The 16,444-nt window shown below is 51.8% G+C and overlaps 1 long non-coding RNA gene across 1 annotated transcript; it reads left to right on the top strand.

Moving 5' to 3' along the window:
* The first annotated feature begins 6,953 nt into the window (after positions 1–6,953).
* LOC125548209 lies at positions 6,954–7,487 on the top strand. Its single transcript, XR_007300938.1, has 3 exons — positions 6,954–7,136; positions 7,224–7,319; positions 7,407–7,487. It is a non-coding gene; the product is annotated as an uncharacterized LOC125548209 (long non-coding RNA).
* The last annotated feature ends 8,957 nt before the right edge of the window (positions 7,488–16,444 follow it).

The following is a 16,444-nucleotide window of genomic DNA, read 5'->3' on the forward strand; positions in this document are numbered from 1 at the left end:
TATGCCACGTGGCGTGGTTAATATATGCCGTCGGCATAGGTCCCCTTATCCACTCGCGGCCCACCCTCCTCCACTCGTTCTTTCCCACACCCGCAGCCTCATCCACTCGCAGCCCCCAGCCCGCCGCCGACCGCCGCCCGCGCTGCCGCCGCCGCCCGCCGCTGCTCCCCGCCTCCCGCGACTCTCCCCGCCGCCCCCCCCCCCTCCCCTTCTCGTGCCGCCGCCGCCACGCCAGCTCTCTGCCGCCCGCCCGCCGCCGCTCCACCCACGTCGTCGCCATCTCGTCTCCACCCCAGCTCTCTGCCCCGCAACGAACCGGGCCCTGCCCCGCCTTGGACCCTCCCCGAGCATGCCTGGCCATGGCTCCGGCTAGCCCGTGACCCTGCCCGGGCGGCCCTGGTGCTAGCTCCGGCCCCCGACCGTCCCTCCCGTCCCCTCCATCACCGTGACGCCCCTCTGCCTGGTGAACTATGCTCTTTTTTTTTTATTTTTCCTACTGTGACATTCATAGTTTCATGTTTATTTGCTGCAAATAACTACTATGTGGATGGTGTATTCAGCCCCTAAGTCTATTCACATATGCATGCAAAATAAAATTTTGAGTTGATGTTTGTGTGAGATATATGATGTTTGTGTCTAAATCCTTGCTATGTGACATTTAGTTTCTAAAATAGTTGTGTGAGATGTGCTCCAAAATTGGCATATGATGAGTGGTTATTTAATCATGATGATCTTGCTAAAAAAATTGAAGGACAATATTTGACACTTGACGAAATATGATTTTTTTCATAGTTTAAAGTGTCAATGCTTAACCTTTTTTTTGCACTTGGTCGAATTAACAGGATTTGTGGTGTTCCATCTTCGTGGAGTGACCGTCGACGTTGGAGGTGTTGGTCCACGATCGTCCCTCCTTTGATCGACTACATCCTCTACATCGGAGGGTGAGCAACAATTCCATGACCTCGTCCACTTTTTTTCCATGTCACTAGATTAAATTTTCACATCAAGTCGCGTAACCTAGGTCTCCCGTCCGAAAGGGTTGCATCGATAAATATGCATTCAATTGCATATTTATCACAGCAGCTCTTTCGGATTGTCCAGCGCTTTCCACGGACAGCCCGAGGATGTGTAGATTGGGTACGTTGTTCATCCTCTACCCCGTTCCGAGACAGGATTTCGGTGGCGCCTCCCTGTTGTTCTCCGGATGCACATTCTCTCGGCATTTTGCCGAGACGTGTATTTGGAGAACAGCGGGGAGGTGTTGCCGAAATTTTGTCTCGGAATGGGGTAGAGCATGGACAACGTACTCAATCTACACATTCTCGGGTGGGATTAGGACCCATCTTTACCTATTAGAGATGTAGGTGGATTAAATGTCAATTCTTGTCAACCTTGTAAAAAATAAAATATTGATGTGAGTAATTTAAATGAATCCTTAATTTTGTTGTGTGGCTTCCAATAAAGCAGAGATGGCAGATAATCAGTGGATGTATAGTGGGTTTTTCCGTCGGAATCAAGTAACAACAGAGTGGGTCGAGAAAACTGATGTGTTTTTGAAAGAGATATTCCGTAGTCCAATGAGGATGGTGCCAGAATGCCCGTGTGCCAGATGTAAGAGACGTATCTGTAGAGATAAGAGTGAGATGACTAAGCACCTTCGCACGCATGGATTTATGCCCAACTTTAATATGCCGATAAACTTTGCCCAGCGGGACCGTGGTAGAGAGGATGTGATACGACAATGCGTCGCTGGTTATGAGGACGATGGGGTTAGAGACATACTAGATGATGTCTTTGCTGCACAGCCGACACGTCCGGCACATTCAGCGAATGAATCGGAGGAGCCGGAGGAAACCGCAAAGGCCTTCCTGGAAATCTTGGCCTCGTCAAAGAAATCTCTCTATGAGGGTGCCAAGCGGTCTGTGCTGGATGCCATCTCGCAACTGATGGCAGTCAAAGCTGAGTACGTCTGTAGCCCAGGTTGCTTCGAAGCATTTCTGGGAGTATGGGCTAACAGCCTGCCTAAGGGCCATGAACTGCCGAAAACCATGTACGGTACGAAGAAAATCATGAAGGCGCTCTCGATGGACTATGAGAAAATACATGTTTGTCCAAAGAATTGCCTTTTGTTTAGGCATGAGTATGCGGATGACAAGTATTGTAGGAAGTGCGGTTCCTCTCGGTATATTGAGGTGGTCGATAAGCATGGTCAGAAGCAGCAGCTAAAAATCCCTGTGAAGGTTCTTCGGTATCTTGATTTTATAAAAAGACTACAGCGCCTTTTCATCACCGAGGAGTCTGCCAAAATGATGAAGTGGCACAAGGAAGGGAAAAGGTACAATCCAAAAAAAATTGTACATCCATCAGGAGGTGAAGCATGGAAGTTATTCGATATAGAGTACCCAGAGGAAGCAGCCGAGGCTGGGAATGTCAGAATTGCTATAACAGGTGATGGGTTCAATCCATATGGTATGTCGTCTAATCCATACAGCTGTTGGCCCGTATTTGTTATTCCGCTGAATCTCCCTCCTGGCGCCATAATGCAACGCAAGACCATGTTCCTGTCGCTTATAATTCCGGGGCCTGAATATCCGAGGAAGAATTTGAGTGTGTTTATGCAGCCGTTGGTGGATGATTTGCACCATTCTTGGTACTTCCCGAGGTTGACATACGACCGACATCTGCAGAAAAATTTCTTGATGAAAGTTTGGCTACAATATTGCATGCATGACTTTCCCGGTTATGCCTTGTTCTGTGGATGGTGTACAAGTGGAAAGATGCCTTGCCCAGTGTGCATGCAGGCCTTGATTTTCATTTGGCTGAAGAAGGGTGGCAAGTATGTTGCATTTGACCTGCATCGACAGTTCCTCCCTCCAGACCATCCTGATAGGGAAGACAAGAAGAACTTCACAAAAGGCAAAGTTGTCCATGAAGTAAATGAGATTCCAACGTTTTCTGGTGCGGATGTGCTTGCTCAGCTGAAAGCTCTTAAGCCTGCTGGTGAGGGTAAAGGCAAAGGCAAAGGCAAAGGCAAAGGCAAAGCCACAGGCGAAGACAAGGGCGAGGGCAAAGGAAAAAGTAAAGGGAATTTTTTTGAAGGATATGGTGAGACGCACAACTGGACTCACATTACCCCCTTCACGCAGCTTCCCTATTTTAAGGACCTCAAACTTCCATACAACATAGACGTGATGCACACCGAAAAGAATGTCACAGAGTCCCTTTTTCACACGATCCTCAACATTCCTGATAAGACAAAGGATAATGTTAATGCTAGAGTTGATCAACAGAATATTTGTGATAGACCACGTCTACACATGCAGCCTCCCACAGGCAGTCGAAAATCTTGGTTCAAGCCAGATGCTGACTTCGTACTTAAAAATGATCATAAGATGGAGACATTCAAGTGGCTGAAACACGTCGTGAAGTTCACTGATGGTTATGCGTCGAATATAAGTAAGGGGGTAAATCTTTCAACGGGCAGAGTGACCGGGCTCAAGAGTCATGACTATCATGTATGGATTGAGCGGATTATGCCGGTGATGGTTCGGGGCTATGTTCCCGAGCGTGTCTGGCGTGTGCTTGCGGAGTTAAGCCATTTCTTCCGCACGCTTTGTGCTAAATAAGTATGTCCTGAGAAGATAAAAGAAATGCATAAGAAGGCGCCGGAGTTGATATGCAAACTAGAGAAGATCTTCCCGCCAGGCTTCTTTACTCCGATGACACATCTCCTTTTGCACCTCCGAACGAGGTTTTGTTGGGGGGGCCCTATGCAAAATCGTTGGCAGTACGGCCCTGAGAGACAGAACAAGCATCTGAGACAGAAATGTGGAAACAAAGCTAAGATTGAAGCTTCCATAGCTGAGGGAGTTATCCTAGAGGAGGTGGCAGACCTCAGGACAACCTACTATCCGGACCATGTTCCCACGTTGCACAATAAGGTGTCTCGATACAATACAGAAGAACCCAAGTATAAACCCAAGTTGCCTCTATTCATCGGGCAAGGTAGTAGGGCTGGATGCTCGAAATCTTATCTCATGCCATGAGATGAGTGGGAGGATGTTATGTTCTATATCTTGCACAACATCAAGGAAGTTGAGGATGAGTGGATGAGGTAATACCTTTGCACCATTCTTTTAGTCAATTCGTTATGTTCACTTTGCCTAGTTCTTATACCGCTTTTCTTATTGTAGTCGATTCGTTGAAGAAGAATGGATGGGAATGCTGCCTCCTTCTGAAGCGGAGGCACTTGCTCTTCTCCGAAAGGGTGCTGATGGAAGGAAAAATTTTGTTGCGTGGTTCATCGAGAAAGTAATTTTTCACACTTTCAATTAAACTCATGCATCCTATAATTTCAATTAAACTCATGCACCCTATAATTTCAATTAAACTTGTAGGGAAATGATCTGACCGAATCAATGGATGAAGAATTGAGATGGGTTTCCATGGGTTTTGATCCTGTCGTCATGACATGAGAAAAGTATGATGTGAATGGGTATCGCTTCCATACAGAGGAGCACCAGAACACTCGGCCTGATCCCAAAACCATAAATACCGGAGTCTTCACTGAAGGAGATAATAAAGTAGATTACTACGGAAGGCTAGGAAAAATATACGAGCTTACATTCGAACGTGGCCGCGAACACCTAAGTCTCACTGTGTTCAAATGCCGATGGTTCGACCCCAAAAAGGGTCTGAGACATACGCCTTCTGTTGGTTTAGTTGAAGTTAAACCATCAACCGTCTATGCCGGAGCTGATCTCTTTATCGCCGCTACCCAGGCCACACAAGTATATTATCTGCCTTACCCATGCCAGAAAGAGTACCTAAAGGGTTGGGAAGTTGTGTTCAAGGTGTCGCCGCATGGTAAGCTACCGGACCCAAATGATGATGATTACTACAACATAAACCCCATAACATACGAGGGAGTGTTCTATCAAGAGGAACATGATGACGTGGTCCAAAACAACGAGGATGATGACTTGGGTTATGTTGACCTGGACCCAAACGACGACGATGCACGGATTGATGGTGAGGCATTTGTGAATCAAAGAGACATAATTATGCTTGAAAAGTTAAATGAAGACGCTGACGATGAGGAAGAGCCTCCACCTCCGTCAGACAACGAAGAAGATATGCGTGATAGTGATGATGAGACCGGTCCACAAATAGATTACAATAGTGATGATTCATATGGGTTCTAGAAAATGTAAGTTCTTTTAATAATCATTACAATAGTATGCTTAATGTGCTCTTCTGGTATTAATGTTTTTCCTGTATGCTTGTTTAATTGATATCCTTACTAATTGTTTATTCTCTTCTCAATGCAGATTTGCTAATCATGGGCAAGTCCAGCGGCCCTAGTTTCCTCAGTAAATTTAAAGGACTTACTCGGAGTGGACGAGCCCACAAGGTTCCCTCCCGACTACGCGAGGATGACACCTCACAGGGAGGTGGAGGGGTCAGGGGAGGAGACCCTAGAGGAGGAGGCGGTGGGGGGAGAGCCCCTAGAGGAGGAGGTGGTGGGGGAGAGGCAACCGGGGCAAAAAACTCCGGGCCGTGTCTGAAATAGGAGGGTCTTCTTCGATGCCCTCCTATACAGAGGCACCTTCTGAGTGTGAGGAGGAGGAGTATGTTCCTGATGGCGAGGAGGAGGAGGCCGAGGAGGAGGGTGAGGAGGAGGAGGCTGAGGAGGAGGGTGAGGAGGAGGGCGAGGAGGGTGGAGGGGAGGTTGATCCCGCGTTGTGGGGTGACTTGCCACCGGGTTCTTCGCAGGGGTGACTGCGTAGTAATGCCGGACTACCTACACCACCTTCTATCGAGGATCACAAGTGGCTCATTGAACCTGTGGGGACAGAGTAAGTGCCTCTCAATCATATTTTGAACACATGACAACATTTTCTTATTGTACACATGGCAATCATTTGATTCTTTTGCAGAAACTGGATCCTTCGCGGAAAGGGCCATAAATCGAACGGCCTTATCACTGTTCTGTTGAAGGAGTTTTGGCCTGGCCTATTCTGCCCGCGGCCAGACAGGGACCCGCAGCAGCGGGTTTTGGCCACGAGCTGGGCCCACTACGAGGCTTGCAGCAATGCAGAGTACGGGATGACCGCTAAGGCCGTGATCACCAAATTTTGGGTAAGTTCTCTTCTGAATCACTTGTCTTCAGTTTCGTTCATAGTTTATCATTGAATCACTCAACTGATGCCTTGTTTGCTTCTGGTTTATGCATGATTGCAGCAACTCTATAGAGTTCTTGACGAGCACAAGGCCAGAGCCGACGCGGTCTTGCTTGTGGCTGCGAAGAAGAAAGCTCGCCAGTTGCAGTACGAGGTGCGCTGGGTTGTCGTCTCGTAGTACTACCACTACTACCTGCACCAAAAGATGACCAAAACTCAAGCGCAGAAGCTACGACTTACCTTGAGCAAGGAGCAGTTCATGATGGTAACTATTACTAACTTTTCATTGTTTCAAGCAGTCAACTATATGTTTCGTGCTCACATGTCATGCTTCCAAAATTTGCATAGGTTGTTCCTCGTTGGTGCTATGGAAGGCATGACGGATGGGCGACTTTTGTGGATAGGTGGCTCGGCGCCGATGCAGAGTTTGCTGCCAAGAGCATCAAGGCCCGGGCTAACCGTGGAGACGACGGGACACACGGCCAAGGAAACAGGAACCACTGGGGCTTCAAGTCCATGAAGGTATATCTATGTGCATGATGCATTTTTGTTCTTCTTTACGTCATGTTCTTATGTATGGCTAACTTCTATTTGACGTTGTAGGAGGACAAGTTGAAGAGGCCGCTCTCAGACATGGAGTCGTGGAAGCTGGCCCGCGAGCGGAGTCATCGCAAGGAGGGCGAGAGCCAGTACTATGGCAAGACCGAGGAGCACCTGGGGTCTTACATTCATCACTATCAGGAGTTGCATCCGGATGTTCTTGATGCTGAGGTCGCCCAGTCTCAGATCGACGACACGGCGGTGGTGGCCATCCAGGGGAAGAAGAATGGCCGGTATCCGTGTTTCGATGGCTTGATCACTCCTTCGATCTCGTACACACAGCTTCGGGCTACCAACCAGAGCCAGTTAGAGAGTACGGGGCGTTCACAGACTCCCTTAGCCCGCCAGCATGCTGTAAGTACTTCCTCTTTACCTTTTTCTATCTTGCATTCTCAGTTTATTTTCAGCATTGCTCACTTAGAAACAACCTAAATTATGTAGGCATATAAGGAGTTTGTCGAGCATAGGAATCTCGAGGTGCGGGAGTACTTGAAACGAGTGAAGGCAAACGATGATTACAACCGTCAGATGATGACGGTTAGTTTTGCCCTCTTAAAACCAAGCTAAAATTTTGCACTTTCATTCCTTCTGATCTTCTAGTTTGCTTGTTTAACTAACATTCAGGCTATGTTGGCGTCTTGGACTAACCGCACGGATCCACCACAAATGGGACCCCCACCACCACCTGCGGGAGAACCCCCACACATGCCCACGTTCGATGAATGGGTGGCACTAGGCAGTGATGGTCCGGTTAGTACATTTGCCTAACTACTAGCAAACTAGTTCTCGTTCATGAAACACTATCATATCATATTTACCGTTAGAATCTTTTCTGAAACATGTAGGGGACCGGTGGCTTGACTCCTGCTCCGTCGACCGCAGTCACTCCGATCTGGCAGAGTGGTGGTGGTCACGATGGCAGTTTTGGCGGAGGTGGTGGTGGTGGTTTTGGCGAAGGTGGTGGTGGTTATGGCGGAGGTGGTGGTTTTGGCGGAGGTGCTCTTGCTTGATGATTCCGTGCATGTGGCCATCGTGCCATGCCTTCCATATTCCTACTTTTATCATGTTTCATGTCTTGCACTACTTTTATGTTCATGAACTTCCGTCGGTGATGATCTTTAGATGATGTGATGAACTTGAGTATGTTTAGATGATGATGGTGAACTTGAGTATGTTTAGATGAACTTGAGTATGTTTACATGATGAATTGTCATATTTCTGCATAATTTCATATTGTTCTGTTTTGAAATGCTGTCAAATGAATTGGAAAAGAGAAAATAGGGAAAATAAAAAAAACTATGCCTACGGCAAAGCCGTCGGCATATATACGCCCAGGAGTTACCAGGGCTTGCCATGTGGCATCTATGCCGATGGCTTTGCCGTAGGCATAGCCCTGCTACCAGGAGAAACCAGGAGATGCCACATGGCAGAGATATGCCGACGGCAAAGCCGTCGGCACAGATTAATCTATGCCGACGGCTTTGCCGTAGGCATAGCCCTGCGACGTGGCATTGCGTGATTCGTCAGCGCTTTTGACGGCGCCGCCCGTTGCCGTCAGACGAACAACACTGCTGACGGCTATACTATGCCGACGGCTGACGTTAGGCCGTCGGCATAGGACCCTATGCCGACGGCTATACTATGCCGACGGTCTGACAAGACTACGCTGACGACATCTACTCCGACGGGGATATGCCGACGGCAGCCGTAGGCATATATCTATGCCGACAGCCTGGGGGCCTATGCCGACGGCCCGTGGCCGTAGGCATAGCCCGCGAGTCCGGTAGTGTGCAGGCGGACGTCTACTGTAGCAAGGCCTTGTGGGTCGCGGTCGAGGTCTCTTCCGCAGGCAACGCAGCCCTGGCCCGAAGCTGGCAGACGTTTGGCCGTGCGTGCGGCCTGGTCCGGCGGTGCTCCCTCCACTTCAAGTACAATGGCAACGCGACCCTCTACGTGAGGGTGTTCGGGGAAGATGGACGCCGCGTCGGGTGTTTCCCCGAGGACAATGATGGCGGTGAGGTGCTCGGCCTCGGTGACGGCCGTGACGAGAGTGAAGGCGGGCTCGCCCTCGGCGCTGACCATGACTCGTCTAGCTACAACGACTCTTCTTCTGGCGAGAGCTACGACCAGCCGCCACACCCTCTTCGAAGGTGGCAGTGGGTCATCTCGTCGCCGCGCTTCAGTGAAGCGCGAGGAGGGGTCTGGCTGAGCTCAGGAGAGCGCGGCCCGTCCTCGCAACCTGCAGCGGGAGCATGTGCCGCTTTTGTTTTGTTCTTCTTTTCCTTCCTGCATTAAGAGAGACAAGTATGGGGCTCCACTGGGGCATGCAACAACTATGATTTCCAAGTGGATGTGTATGTTTATTTCTCTTGTGTTGTGTTGCAGCATCAACGTTTCATGTATGCCCATAGGAATGACTTAGCTTGATGCGCCAGAAGTAGTTTCCACCTTGCAAGGTGCGCGTTCCCAGTTCCTGGCGAGGCCTCCTATGCTCGGAAGGCGTTTGGGAACTGCAAAAATTCGTTAGGAAATTCTTATTCTTCTGTATCCTGGTCGCAGGCACTGCCGGCCATGACCCAGTGTTTCTCATCGCGGTACCCGGGGGCACGGATTGAGAGGGGTGCGCCAGCTTGCGAACTCGAGCGAGGGTGCCTTGCGAAAGACAAGAAAATGAAAACGCTCATGAGGGCACTTGTCCAGCCCCCTCTCGAGGCATGCGAGGGAGAGTACGGGTCAAAAAATGAGGAACCGAGAGCAGAAAAGGAGGCAAAAAGGCAATGGAACCAGGCCATTGAGGAACACCAGAAAGCAAACTCTCACTAAAAAGGGGCAAGCCAACTACGGAAAGCAAATGAAAAGTCGTGTCCGGCACCTAATCTAGTCTTCTTGTCTTCTCACCAGCACGGAGCTAAGTGATGCCATTAAAACGTGGGAGGGAGCCCCCGAGGCCCGAGGGCGGCACTCTTGAGACTCCGGGGCGCGTACAACCCCACTCATTATTACATGAGAGTGTCACGAGCGGAGATCTTCATAGGCACTGGGCCTTGCTTCACAAGTGCCGGGCCTTTCGTCATGGGTAGAACTTCCGAAGGTGTTGGATGTTCCAGGCGTTCTGGATGGGGATCCCGTCCTGCGTCTCCAGGCGCGCGGCGCCAGGCCTGGAGACGTGGGCGACCCGAAACGGGCCCTCCCACATGGGTGAGAGCTTGTGCAGCCCTTCCCTAGAGAGCACCCGCCTTAGGAGAAGATCACCCACCTCGAGCGTCCTGGAGCGGACGCTGTGGCAGTGGTACCGCCGCAGCGCCTGCTGGTACCTCGCAGCTCGAAGCGAGACTTCACAGCGGCGTTCCTCCCCCAGCACGAGGTCCATCCCCCGCATGGCATCCTGCTGTGTTTCATCAAACGCCAGGACCCACGCGGAGAGATGCCTGACCTTGTGTGGGAGAACCACTTCTGCTCCGTAGACGAGGAAGAATGGGGTCTCGCCTGTCGGTCTGGTGGCGGTGGTGCGGATGGACCACAACACGGACTGGAGCGCGTCGTGCCAGCTCCTGCCGCATGCCTCGAGATTCTTCTTGAAGGTCCTAGTCTTGAGACCCCTCAGAACTTCCGCGTTGGCGCGTTCGGCCTGGCCGTTGCTCCTGGGGTGCGCCACAAAGGCGTAGCAGATATGCGTTCCTAGGTTAGCACAATATGTTTTGAAGAGATTACTAGTGAATTGTGAGCCGTTGTCGGTGATGATGCGGTTAGGGACCCCAAATTGGCTTACGAGGCCCGATGAACTTGACTGCTGATCCAGCTGGGATGGTGCGGACGACTTCCACTTCCGCCGACTTAGTGAATTTGTCGATGGTGACGTTGAGGTAGCGGTAACCTCCAAGCGCTCGAGGGAATGGGCCCAGGATATCCAGCCCCCAGACCACGAACGGCCATGAGAGCGGGATAGTCTGGAGGTCCTGAGCCAGCTGGTGGATCTGCTTGGCGTGGAATTGACAGGCCTCACAGGATTTCACCAGCTCAGCCGCGCCGTTGAGTGCCGTGGGCCAGTAGAAGCCGCTGCGGAAAGCCTTGCAGACTAGGGTGCGTGACGACGAGTGGTGCCCGCAGTCCTCGTCATGTATGTCAGCCAGTAGCTCATTCCCCTGTTCCCTGGAAATGTATCTTAGAGAAACATCATTTGGCCGCTTCCTGTATAGCTCACCGTCCTGAATGCAGTACGCCGTAGCCTGCCGGGCCACACGCTCCGCATCTTCCTCCTTCTCTAGCAACGTGCCATGCATTAGGTACGCCCTGAACTCCTCGATCCAGCACCCCTCCTGAGGCTCGAGCGCTAAGAGGAGGCGCGCTCCTGAGGTCGGGCCGCAGGAGGGGGCTCCCGAGGCTGGTGGCTGGGGGAGTTCCTCCTGAGGTGGCATCGGCTCCGTAGGCGGAGGTGCTGCCGAAGGCTTGAAGAGCCGCTCCTCGAAGACGCCAGGCTCTTGGGGTAGCCGCTTGGATGCTCTTTTGGCGATGTCGTCAGCCTCTTTGTTGGTGCCGCGAGGCACATGCTGTAGCTCCAAGCCAGGAACTGCTTCTCCATTTTGCGCACCTCCGCGAGGTATGCCTCCATGTGCTCATCCTTCAGCTCGTACACCTTGTTGGAGAAGTTGACGAGGAGCTACGAGTCTCCCTTGATGGCGAGGCGTTTCACCCCCAGGGCCACCACAGACTTGAGGCCGGCGATGAGACCATCGTACTCTGCGATGTTGTTGGAGACCTTCTCGCTCCGCTAGAAGCAGAGCTGCACGGCGTAGTAGAGTTTGTCCTGAGTGGGCGAGATGAGCACGGCTCCAGCCCCCGCGCCCTGGCGTGTGAACGCGACATCAAAGTACATGACCCAGCCATCCGACGCTTCACTCCCTGGGGAGAGGGATCTGTTCTCGCCTGCTTCGAGCCCCGGGGTGTCTGTCCATTCTGCCACAAAGTCAGCGAGTGCAGCCCCCTTGATGACCCTAGTTGTGCTGAACTCCAGGTCAAACGCTTGGAGCTCGATGTTCCATTCGGCAACCCTTCCTGCAGCATTGGGGCTTCTAAGCACTCTCTCCAACGGGTAAGCTGAGACAACCTTGATGGGGTGACCCTGGAAATAGTGGCCCAGCTTATGCGAGGCCACCAGGAGCGCGAGCAAGAGCTTCTGAGGCATGGGGTATCATGCTCTCGCATCTCGTAGCACTGTGCTGACGAAGTACACTGGGTGCTCGATGAGGGTGGGAGAGCCGACGAAGTTTATGGCTCCTAGGGGTTGAGGCGTTTCCCGTGGGTCCCCAGCTTCAGAGGCTCGACGACCAACCGGGGCAGCCGTTGTCTCAGGAGCATCGCCTTGGTGTTGTGCTGCCTCATCCAGCTTGGCGGCTCCATTTGGCGGGCCATTGACCTGGGGCTCCTCTCTGAGGGCCACCAGTGCTGTGCTGGCGGAGTGGGGTGTGGCTGACAGGTAGAGTACTAAGGGCTCAAGAGGACGAGGCGCCACCATCACCAGCGGGCTGGTTAAGTATCTCTTGAGGTCTTGAAATGCCAGGTCGGCCTCGGGGTCCACTCGAATGGACCCTTCTTCTTCATCAGCTTGAAGAACGACAAGGCGCGCTCCCCCAACTTGGAGATGAAGCGCCCCAGCGAAGTCACACATCCTGCAAGCTTCTGCATCTCCTTGAGGTTTTGTGGTGGGCTCATGTCTTCGATTGCCTTGACATTCTCCGGGTTGGCCTCGACCCCCCTGTGGGACACGAGGAAGCCCAGCAGCTTGCCAGAGGGAACACCAAACACGCACTTCTCCGGGTTGAGCCGCAAGTCCACCTGGCGCAAGCTCACAAAGGTTTCCTCCAGGTCCTGAATCAAAGTTCTTGCCTCCCGAGACTTCACCACAATGTCGTCGACGTAGGCCACAGCGTTTCTCCCGAGCTGCCGCCCCAAGGCGATGTGCGTCAGCCGCTGGAAGGTCGCTCCTACATTGCGCAGTCCGAGTGGCATGAAAGTGTAGTAGTATACCCCTCATGGGGTCAAGAAAGCCGTTTTATCCACATCTTCCACCGCCATCTTGATTTGGTGGTAGCCCGAGAACGCATCCAAGAAACATAGCAGATCACACTCGGCGGTGGAGTCGACAGTCTAGTCGATGCGCGGCAGCGGGAATGGGTCTTCAGGGCAAGCCTTGTTGAGGTTGGTGAAGTCAACACACATGCGCTCCTTCCCTCCTTTATTCGGCATGACGACCGGGTTCGCCAGCCACTCTGGGTACCGGACTTCGCGGATGACACCTGCTGCTTCCAGCTTGCGGGTTTCCTGAACGATGAAAGACTGCTTCTCCGTGGACTGCAGCCTAGCCCTCTGATTCACAGGGCGCACATTGGGGCATACCCTCAGATGATTCTCAATCACTCCTCTCGGGACCCCAATCAGCTACTTGTGCTCCCAGACGAATACTTCCTTGTTTGCCCGCAAGAAGTCCACCAACTCCCTTTCCTGATCTGGGATGAGGTCGGCGCCTATAGTAAAGGTGGCACCAGAGGCTCTGTCCTCGTCAACCGGTATCTGCTTTGTCTTGGCTTGACCCTGAGTGAATAGCTGCTTCTTCTTGGTCGGCGCAGCCCCCTTGGTCCTGGGCACGGCCTTGTCGGCTGGGCAAGCTGCCGCCGTGGCCCTAAAGGCGAGTTTGAGGGCCGCCAAGGCTTCCTTGGTGTCTCCGGCCACGGTGAGGACGCCCTTGCTTCCTGGCATCTTCATGAGGTTGTAGGCAGGATGGGTAGCTGCCATGAATTGGACCAGCGCCGGGTACCCGAGGATGGTGTTGTACGGTAAGCCGATGCGGGCGATGTCGAAGTCGATTAGCTCGGTGTAGTAGTTGTCGTGTGTGCCGAAGGTCAAGAGGAGATGGATCTTCCCCAGGGGGTTGGAGGAGCCGCAGCCGACTCCGGAGAAGGGCTTACTGGGGTGGAGCCGCTCAAGCGGTACGTGAAGGAGACTAAAAGCCTCTACGGAGAGCATGTTGAGGCTGGCGCCACCGTCGATGAGGGTCTTGGTGACGGCTATGCTGCAGATGGTGGGCGTGCAAAGCATCGGAGGCACGCCCAAGCCGACGGTGGTGACTGGGTGATCCCCTGAGTCAAAGGTCAGGTCGGCCTTGGGCGCTGCCCAACCCGGGGGAGCCCCCTGCCGCACGGAAGTGGCGCCGATCTAGAGAAACAACGACTTGGTATGACGGTCCGAGGAAGGCGCCTATGAGCCACCGAGGAGAGCCACGACGAAGGGGGTGCTGGTCCCCCGAAGCGCGTGATGAAGAGGTCATGCGGCTCCTCCCAGGAGGCCACAGAAGATTCTGACAGATGGAGGAGCCAGGTGCGCGGCACGCCAGCGAGGGCCATTGGGAGCCAGTTGGCCATGACTTTATCGTCGCCTCGGCCTCCAGGACGGCCTCCTCGTATACCAGCAGAAAGGTCGCCGGATCCGCCGCACCATCGTAATGGGGCGGCATCTCCGGCTTGAACTTGTGCGGCCACCGCACTCGCCGCAAGGCGGGGGTGAAGGCCCGGAGCCCCACGACGCTGTGGGGGGCGCCCGTCAATCCAGTCGGAGAAGTGGCGGCGTCCATGAGAGCCGGTCGGAGCAGCGAGGCTGTCGGGGGCAAGCTTTGGCGCACCCCTACCTGACGTGCCAAATGTCGGATTTTGGGTTCCGGCAAAGCCCTTGAGGTTCGAACACTGGGATGCGCATGAGGATCTCCCCCCCTCTAGCTCGCACACATCATGATCTCACAGCCTAGCTCGATGAATCCAAAGAACACGAGACAAAAGAGTTTATACTAGTTCGGGCCACCGATGTGGTGTAATACCCTACTCCAGTGTGTTGTGGTGGATTACCTCTTGGGCTGAGGATGAACAGTTACAAGGGAAGAACAGCCTCCTGAGGAGAGGTTTTCTAGTGCTTGGTGAGTGTGGTGGCTTTGGTGGAATGAATCTGATCCAAGATGAGATGCCTCTCTACGGTGGTGGCTAGTCCTAAATATAGAGGTTCGGGTCCTCTTCCCAAATATTAGGCGAGAAGGGATCCCACAACGGCCATTTTGAAGGGGGACAACTAGTACAAGCTATACTGACAAAAGATGGTCTTCGCCTGCCAAAGGCTCTGGTGGTGACGCCGTCTTGGGCTCCACTGTGACCTCTGCCCTGCTGTCCTGCTGGTCTTGGCCTTGTTGCACCGATATGGGAACCTTTGCCTGATGCCTCGGGACTCCTTGCCTACGCTTGCCTCTTTAGCACCAAAGAGGAAACGAGGACACTGCACGCGCTGGCGCCCGCCTGGCTCCAGTCGTCATGGCTTGGGTCACAGGAACCTCGCGAGGTGTCCCTTGCCTTGATCTCTCCGCCCCTCGTGAGCTGGCCTGGTGAGGCCGCCCTCGAGGTGGTCTTGCATCGTCCGCCTCACGAGGCTTGGCCCCACGCGAGGGTCTTGAGTGTTCGCTGGTGAAGATGGGTCGTACAGGGCCACTGGTGGTGCCACGCTGTGGGCCGCAGGCAGGCAAGTCTGGGGACCCCCGTTCCCAGAACGCCGACCATAAGAGACCTAGAGATTTTAGAGAAGTCTTTAATAAATCTCCTATAGAAACCAGCATGACCAATTGCATTAGCTTTAGCTTTATCAACTTCAATACCTCTTTCAGAGATTTTATGCCCCAAGACAATACATTCATTAACCATAAAGTGGCACTTCTCCCAATTCAAGACAAGATTAGTTTCTTCACATCTCTAGAAGACTCGATCAAGGTTGCTTAAGCAATCATCAAAAGAAGTTCCATATACAGAAAAATCATCCATGAAAATCTCAACAATCTTTTCAGAGAAGTCGGAGAATATAGCAGTCATACATCTTTGGAAAGTAGCGGGTGCATTACATAAACCAAAAGGCATTCGTCTATAAGCAAAGTACCAAAAGGTCATGTAAAAGTGGTTTTTTCTTGATCCTCTTGTGACACAAGTATTTGCGAAAAACCAGAGTATCCATCTAGAAAACAAAAATGTGTATGTTTTGATAACCTTTCTAGCATTTGATCAATAAAAGGTAGAGGATAATGATCTTTCCTAGTGTCTTTGTTTAATTTTCTAAAATCAATTACCATTCTATAACCTATGATGATTCTTTGTGGGATAAGTTCATTTTTATCATTAGGAACAATAGTAATACCATCTTTTTAGGGACACAATGAACATGACTTACCCATCTACTATCAGCTATGGGATAGATTATACCTGCTTCCAGAATTTTTAATATTTCATTTCTTACCACTTCCTCCATCTTAGGATTTAACCTTATCTAGTGATCAACAACTGGTTTAGCATCAGGTTCCATATTAATTTTATGCTGGCATAGAGTGGGACTAATGCCCTTAAGATCATCAAGAGTATATCCAATAGCGGCACAATGCTTCCTCAGAGTTTTCAATAATCCATTTTCTTCATGCTCTGAAAGTTTAGCACTAATAATGACAGGATATATCTTCTTTTCATCGAGATAAGCATATTTAAAAGTATCAGGTAATTTTTTAAGCTCAAACACGGGATCTCTCTTGGGTGGAAGTGGATCTCCAAGAGTCTCAACATGCATATTGTGTTTCAAAATAGGCATTTGTTGAA

Source organism: Triticum urartu, chromosome 3 (genome assembly GCF_003073215.2).
Source record: "Triticum urartu cultivar G1812 chromosome 3, Tu2.1, whole genome shotgun sequence".
Classification (NCBI taxonomy): domain Eukaryota; kingdom Viridiplantae; phylum Streptophyta; class Magnoliopsida; order Poales; family Poaceae; genus Triticum; species Triticum urartu.